Source organism: Notolepis coatsorum (assembly GCF_963971535.1).
Source record: "Notolepis coatsorum genome assembly, chromosome: 1".
Classification (NCBI taxonomy): Eukaryota; Metazoa; Chordata; class Actinopteri; order Aulopiformes; family Paralepididae; genus Notolepis; species Notolepis coatsorum.
Genome location: NC_140165.1, coordinates 183330392 through 183338097, shown reverse-complemented (window position 1 = coordinate 183338097; position 7706 = coordinate 183330392).

Below are 7706 nucleotides of genomic sequence, written 5' to 3'. Positions count from 1 at the left end.
TTACACTTCACCAATGAGAGCCCTCGCTGCCAAGTGAAAAGACATCACTGGCTGTCGGCACACGTCTCGGGGGAAGCGTGCGATCAACTCGGGACAGCCTTATACCGACTCGTAGGAGAACATGCATACAGCACCAGGTAGGGGAGGGGGGGGGGGGGAATTGGCACAATGACTAATTGGGGCGGGGAGAAAATCCATTGAAAAATCAGAAGAAAAAAATAATTATTGCATCATCAAGTCATTCTTGAGAGTCTGCAACCTGGGCGACAGTTTACCAGCTTCTAGACCTAGTAAAATCTTCTGAATGAATTCAAAAGTGTTGGTAAGTCCCTTGGGGTAGCTGAGGTGTAGTGCATAGATTAGTCCAAACATTACCAGGAAGGAATCACCAAATCTGGGGAGGCTGATCATGATGTGACTTTCAATGACAACAGAGATTGTCACAGGCTGGTAGTGAACTGGACTTGTGTCATGGTCACTGATGACAGTAAGGAGGGCCACTGCAACACCCTGAAGCTCTGGCTCATCAGGCGTGTCCTGAAGGAATGAAAGAGACATAATAATCACAAATAAATCCATGGTTTCTACAAAGTGCAGCACAAAGCTAAGTATATGGAGTTGTGTTTGTAAGTTGTTTATATTTTAGTTAGAAATTTTTTTTTGGTGAGAAGGTTATTTTTATTTAACCAGGTTAGTCCCGTCGAGATCAAATATCTCTTTCACAAGGGAGACCTGGAAGGAAGGAAGACTGATACTTAGCATTTTGATTAACTGTTCACTTAATATACAGTTGTACTGTAAATTATTTTCACTCGGACTCACTGTGCAGGTTTTGAAAAATCCAGAGACTTCCTCATGCAGATACACAGGCAGGGCATGGAGAACAGTGGTACGCCTGGTGTGAACATCATGGATTTCCTATTAAGATGTAAGATTAAGAAGAAAAAAAGAATTGTATTATATGGAAATGTTTACTGAACTAAGCGGATTTTAAACAGTCCAATCAGATATGTCCACAAATAACATGTTCACATCTTTAATGCAATCAGAAAAATGGCAAACACAATGGTGGACTAATTGTAAAATTCAAAAGCTCATTTGAATCATTGAACCTGTTCAATGTTACAGAGGTTCGACCTATGACATGTATAATAATCTATTCACCTGTTCATCGTGGATTTTTAAAATGTGAGCCAAAGCATCTGCTGTGTTCCCAGTTTTGGACACCTTCTGTCTGAATAACGTCATCAGTCGAGGAAGATGACGGTCAAGCTCAGCGTAGAATGTGTTGGGCAGGTTCTGGTTGGTAATCAGCTGGAACTCTGCATACACCTATATTTAAAAACAGCAGGACAATATAGTATATCAACATCAATTAGTCACTTCAACTTGGTGGATCTCTTACTTTGTTTGGTTTGGGCTTCAGAGCATGACGGCGGGATTTCTGGTCAACCATGTCATTACATGCTTTGCGGAATCGGTCGCTGATGACTAGCTCGCGGGGGCGCACAGAACACACACGCAGATGCGCCGCTAGAGTATATAAACCAGGCTTAAGAATCACAAGTTTCACTTTAAAACACACAGAATGTGCCAAATGTTAACACAGGAAAGAGAGAGCTGATCTATATTACCTCAGACTCCATTTTGAGAGCAGGCCAGAGGTCCATGAGCTCTTTCACTGGTGGGCTGGACTTCACTATGGTCTGTCGGCGCAGGGCAAATGTGGTCTGCATCAGCTTTCTAATGAGGGGCAGGTTCTTCTCAGTCTTCTTGACTTCTTCAGCAGAATTGTCTGCCTCAACTGCTCAAGCCTCAAGGAATCCTCTCCTTGGGGATAGTTGGGTAGGAAGTTTACTTCTGCTCGCTTGGGTCTTTTAATGTTGGAATGTGAAGGTTTGCCATCAGGATTGCTTCTACCTCTTTTTCCAGCATTTACAGTGACCTCCTCACATCCTGCCCGTCTCAGCTTGTTCCTGAAATTGCCCATCTTGAATTTGATGCTGTTCTTCCATCCATTGCAGCCGGTCTCAGATCCTGCTTCCTTCAAGCAGGGATGTTTGGCGACAAGAGCCGCAGAAGCCACTGCTATCTCTTTATCACTTGGATAAGCCTTGAAAGCATACATTGTAGATGCAAGCTTTTCTAAGATGTCGTGCTTTAGGTCTCTTAAGGTGTCTCTTGTTCTTCTCAAATTCGTTGTTTCCGTCTCTAAGTTTCAGCTCAACATCGAATGCAAATGTAGGAACTGGAAAAGGACCTGGAGGCCATCTGCTTAGACGTTCTGGAGATGACATATCTGAAAGTATATCAGTAGATGCGAGAGAGCTGGAGTCGAGCGAAAGTGAAATGTGCACAACAGCTTTTTGTGGCAATTCCGTAATGTCATCAAGGGAAGTAAGTTTCCCATCAAAGTCTGGATCTTCATACAGCAAACTGAAGTCAAGGTCTATTTCCAACTGTTCTTTTATAATCTTGATCAGTGCATCAACAGAGGTGGGTCGTGAACTGAGTTTTAATTTTCTAGCCCGATCTGTCTCAACAACACAAAGGATCATGGGTTGTGGGGAGGCAGCTGCCATTGTGCTATGGAAACTTGAATGAATCGCTTGGGAGTCAGCAGCAGCAGCAGCAGACCATCGATCTTGTATGCTGAGAGTGGGACTGTATCGTTGTGACCAGACTGCAGGTAGATGGACAGTGGACAGATGTGGTCTGGTCGACAGACAGCAGCTCAAGGACCTAAGGAGTAGTCATAAACACAACACAGAAAGCGTCATTATTAACATATACAGAATATGAACTTATACAGAATATAAACTGGTCAATTACACAACGAGTGAATAAAGACACAATAATCGATTAATAAAATAACTATTCACCTTCCGTTTCACTTGAATGAATCGCTTGGGAGTCAGCAGCAGCAGCAGACCATCGATCTTGTATGCTGAGAGTGGGACTGTATCGTTGTGACCAGACTGCAGGTAGATGGACAGTGGACAGATGTGGTCCGGTCGACAGACAGCAGCTCAAGGACCTAAGGAGTAGTCATAAACACAACACAGAAAGCGTCATTATTAACATATACAGAATATGAACTTATACAGAATATGAACTGGTCAATTACACAACGAGTGAATAAAGACACAATAATTGATTAATAAAATAACTATTCACCATTAGCTGGACTCAGTTCCGTTTCACTTGAATGAATCGCTTGGGAGTCAGCAGCAGCAGACCATCGATCTTGTATGCTGAGAGTGGGACTGTATCATTGAGACCAGACTGTAGGTAGATGGACAGATGTGGTTGTGTGGTTGACAGCTCATAGGACCTAAGATGTTCTATATACCAGGAGTCATAGTCTCGACACAGAAAAGAAACCTCGTTATTCACAAGGTAGATCTGTTCTATTTGGCTAAATGTAGACAGTCCACCACTGACTCTGACGGAGAGAAACATTCCACAGACATAGTCTGTGCCATCAATGGTTACCTTTGATGTCTGGTAGATTGTGTCACTAACTGTGTGTCCTCTAATGTGTACCTGAGCTACTGCTGGTAGAGATGAAACCAGAACAGAGTCAACCCTGGATGCCTGGGTTTTTGGCTTGAAATATGATGGTGAAGCAAGATGATATGCCATCATGTGTTGGTGTCTGATTGCCATCGTCTTCAAGATATTTTTGAAGTTTTGAGTGTCATGCACCACTCTTTTGAAAAAGCGGTGCTTGGCCTCAAATCGCATGGTCCAAACATGCAGCAGGGGTCCAAAGCACTTAACTAGAGCGGGATAATGCTCCACAAAGTGATGTTTAGGACGGAGTTTAACTGCAGGGAAAACCTCTAATAGTACCTGTCTATGATCACTGATTTTGCACTGAAAATAGTCTAAGGTTTCATCAGTATATGATGGGCACAATGCTAACTCTAGCACCTCTTTCAGCTCCATCAAAACTGCCCATGCTGCATCACCCACTGGTACTACACTGCCTACAAGTAATGGAAGCCCATTGCCTCCTATTGTTCCTCGAGAAACAAATGTTTGGGGAATTGGGTGAGGTCTATCCACTTTATCAGCGTGCTGATACGGGAATGATGCAATCTTTTGGTTCAAATACTCTAAAGTGAAGTACTTTCTCCGAATCATCTCTTTAACACAGAGAGAAAGCTCCACGGGAACCATACCTTCCAGAAGATCGTGAAGTATATCTGGAGGAAACCCTGTGATTGTATGAAAGTAATTCAGGGATTCACGTAAGAGACAGCCACCTTTAACACCAAAATGGCTGCTCGAAGTGTCATGTGCAGTTTGTACATGCAAGTCATGGCTGACTTTGGTTCTCTGAGAAAACTCTCCCTCTCTGACTTCAGTTGTTTGAAACTGTTCACTTGTGGCCAGACAGAATCTGCAAACATAGCCTGCTCTAAATGACTCCACAAAGCCACCGAATCCATGAGCGCCCAGATTGTCAGCAGAAACACACCAGATTGTGCCTTTGACATTCTGACCAACTCTTTCAATGAAAACACCATCTTGTTCCAGAGTATGAACATCACGCAGCAATGGAGCAAGTACAGCTGCATATCCATACCTACGGAGGTCTGTCACTTTTACCAGCATTGCCAGCTGTATAGCGTGTAATGCTGATCGGTATTTTGGTGGCACATTGGCGAGGACCCAATATATAGCACAAAGTTTGTGAATTTTACGTGATGTGCCAAGCGGATTGGCAATTTCCAGATCATCTATATATAGCTGAAGTGGTAGGATGAGATTCCCTGTTGACAGTAACTCATTTTCAAGGAAATGGGAGCCATCAGAGCATGACACATATTGACCAGATGTAGTATTTGGTTCTGTAATCTTGTCAAGGATGTCTGTGTTTTTAAACAACTCTTGAATCATTGAAAGGATGGGAACATACATGCTGGTATGTCCTGGTTGCTCCAACTGATACTCTACTGGCATTACACATGGATAGTTGCGCTCCATAAAGCTTTTTCTGCGCTTGGTTGAACACAACTCTGCACCTTCAGAGGTAGATGTAGACAGAACATTGCAGTTCATGACAGCGCCAACAACTTCATCCAGTGTAGGTTCTGCAATATTGTGACCATTTCTCTGCAATATGTCATTAACTGCCTCCTTGATCAATGGCTGAGATAAGGAGAAGACCTGATTCAAGTGGTCTACTATTTCTTGAATAGCTGTGTTTGAGACATGGAGGATAGCCTGCATCTTTAGGAACAAGGAAGATACGTTCATTTTAAGTTGATTTCTTAGATTGTCAGTGTCACATTGATCATCATCCACCACTTCTATGCTCTGGCCTGGACATTCTTCATGCAAATCACTAGTGACCTCAGAAATCCTGTCTTGGGGATCCTCAACAACGACAGCTTTTAAGTCTGATGCAAGACTTAATTGGTGTTCTCTGCTTTTATGGCAATTGAATGAAGAGTAAACATTTGTGCTATAGCTACAATCCTTATATGGGCATGTCACTGTTTCATTATTTTTTAAATGCTTTCTGAGATGACTTAAGAAAATTGATTCAGAAAAGGGTTCCCGAAATGCGCACAAAGGGCATTTTATTACCACAGGGCTCTGACTCTGTTCTGGTCTACTGCTAAGTTGTGCAGTATGATATCTTGACAAATGAGTACTCAATGCATTTAGCGTCTTAAATTTACAGATACAATCAGTATAGAGGCATGGAAGAGGACTGACTCTGGAAAAGTGGCTGTGTTGCAGTCTGTAGTGTTTAAATAACTGTATTCTAGAAGTCAAAGAAGCTGCACACAATTTACACTGCCAGACTACCATATTGGAACTATGAGAAAAAACTGAGCTCTGTGGAAACAGATTAATAAACTATGTTCTGGTCTCAACGATACAGTCCCATCTCACAAATATGTTTTTATATTTACAAATAATCAGCTTACTGTTTGGCTCATTTGAATATTTCCCAGCAGCACTTGCTACCTGAAAGGCAAGGGAAAAAATACAACGTTTAGACCTCCATGAAACATATACCAGAATAACTTACAACTCAATATAACAAGTTCATACTATTAGCTTACAAAAACATGATCATAATTTTCACAGTTTGAATGTTTAACCATCAATCAGAAGGAGAGAGAGAGAGAGAGAGCGGGAGATAGCGGGAGGGAGAGAGTGAGAGAGAGAGAGAGAGAGAGAGCGAAAGGAGATAGAGAGAGAGCGCAGGAGAGCGAGAGAGAGGAGATAGAGAGAGAGAGGAGATAGAGAGAGAGGGAGGGAGAGAGAGAGCGGAGATGAATGAGAGCGTGAATTAATCTCCATCTCTCTCAAACCTCCTTTTGTCATGTACAAAAATATATATCTATTACAAACATCAATTTACAAGCTCAAAGAAATGGAGATATGTGGCTTCGACCATGCATGCCATGAGGACGCGACGCCTGCATGACACTCAACCAATATAACCAAATTAATCTCCCTCAAACCCGATAATAGGACAGAATGTACTAGCAAACAAACCTAAAATGGAGATGTGGCTTGACATGCACCATGCACGCACGAGGGCGACGCCATATTTACCTATTATTCACTATAACTCGCACTTGCACTTGACCCAATATCGAACTCTTAATATTTTGCATGAAACAACCATGCATCATTTCGGTGTGCCATAATGTTTTAATTGCACACAGCATGCATGCAGGTAGTTGTTTAAGAAGACAATGGAGACCGAGTTAGCTTAATTATACTGAACAGCCATGCAATTAACTATAACTAAACTATTAAAAGATGCGCTAGCAAGGACGCAACGCCTGCATGACTCAACCAATATAACCAAATTAATCTCCCTCAAACCCGATAATAGGACAGAATGTACTAGCAAACAAACCTAAAATGGAGATGCGGCTTGACATGCACCATGCACGCACGAGGGCGACGCCATCTTTACCTATTATTCACGATAACTCGCACTTAGACTTGACCCAATATCGAACTCTTAATATTTTGCATGAAACAACCATGCATCATTTCGGTGTGCCATAATGTTTTAATTGCACACAGCATGCATGCAGGCAGTTGTTTAAGAAGACAATGGAGACCGAGTTAGCTTAATTATACTGAACAGCCATGCAATTAACTATAACTAAACTATTAAAAGATGCGCTAGCAGCTCACGCAATTTGCATCTACAAATTGCATATCTGAACAGATTAAATGACCACAGATAACCGCAAATTGGCAAATTTACATATATATTTATACTCACTATATGAAAGAAACTTGACGTGCTGCTGCTGCATCTCACGACATGCGGGTATGCAGGTATCATCCCAGAATTCCTCCGCAGCTGCGCACAACAGTGGTTTCCTGTTGCTTGCTTGCAGAAATAATATTTTCACATGCCGTTATTTCTCACTTCTCAGAGCTGAGCTAATTCTCCAAACGAATCTTTAATATAATTGGACTTAATATAATATAATAACTTTATTAACATCGCCTCTCACTCTCTCTCTCTGTCTCTGTCTCTCTCTCTGTCTCTGTCTCTCTCTCGTCTCTCTCTCTCTTCTGTCTGTCTGTCTCTCTCTCTGTCTCTCTGTTTTCTCTCTCTCTCCTTCTCTCTCTCTCTCTGTCTCTCTGTTTCTCTCTCTCTCCCTCTTCTCTCCTCTCTCCTCTCTCTCTCTCTCTCTCTCTCTCTCTCG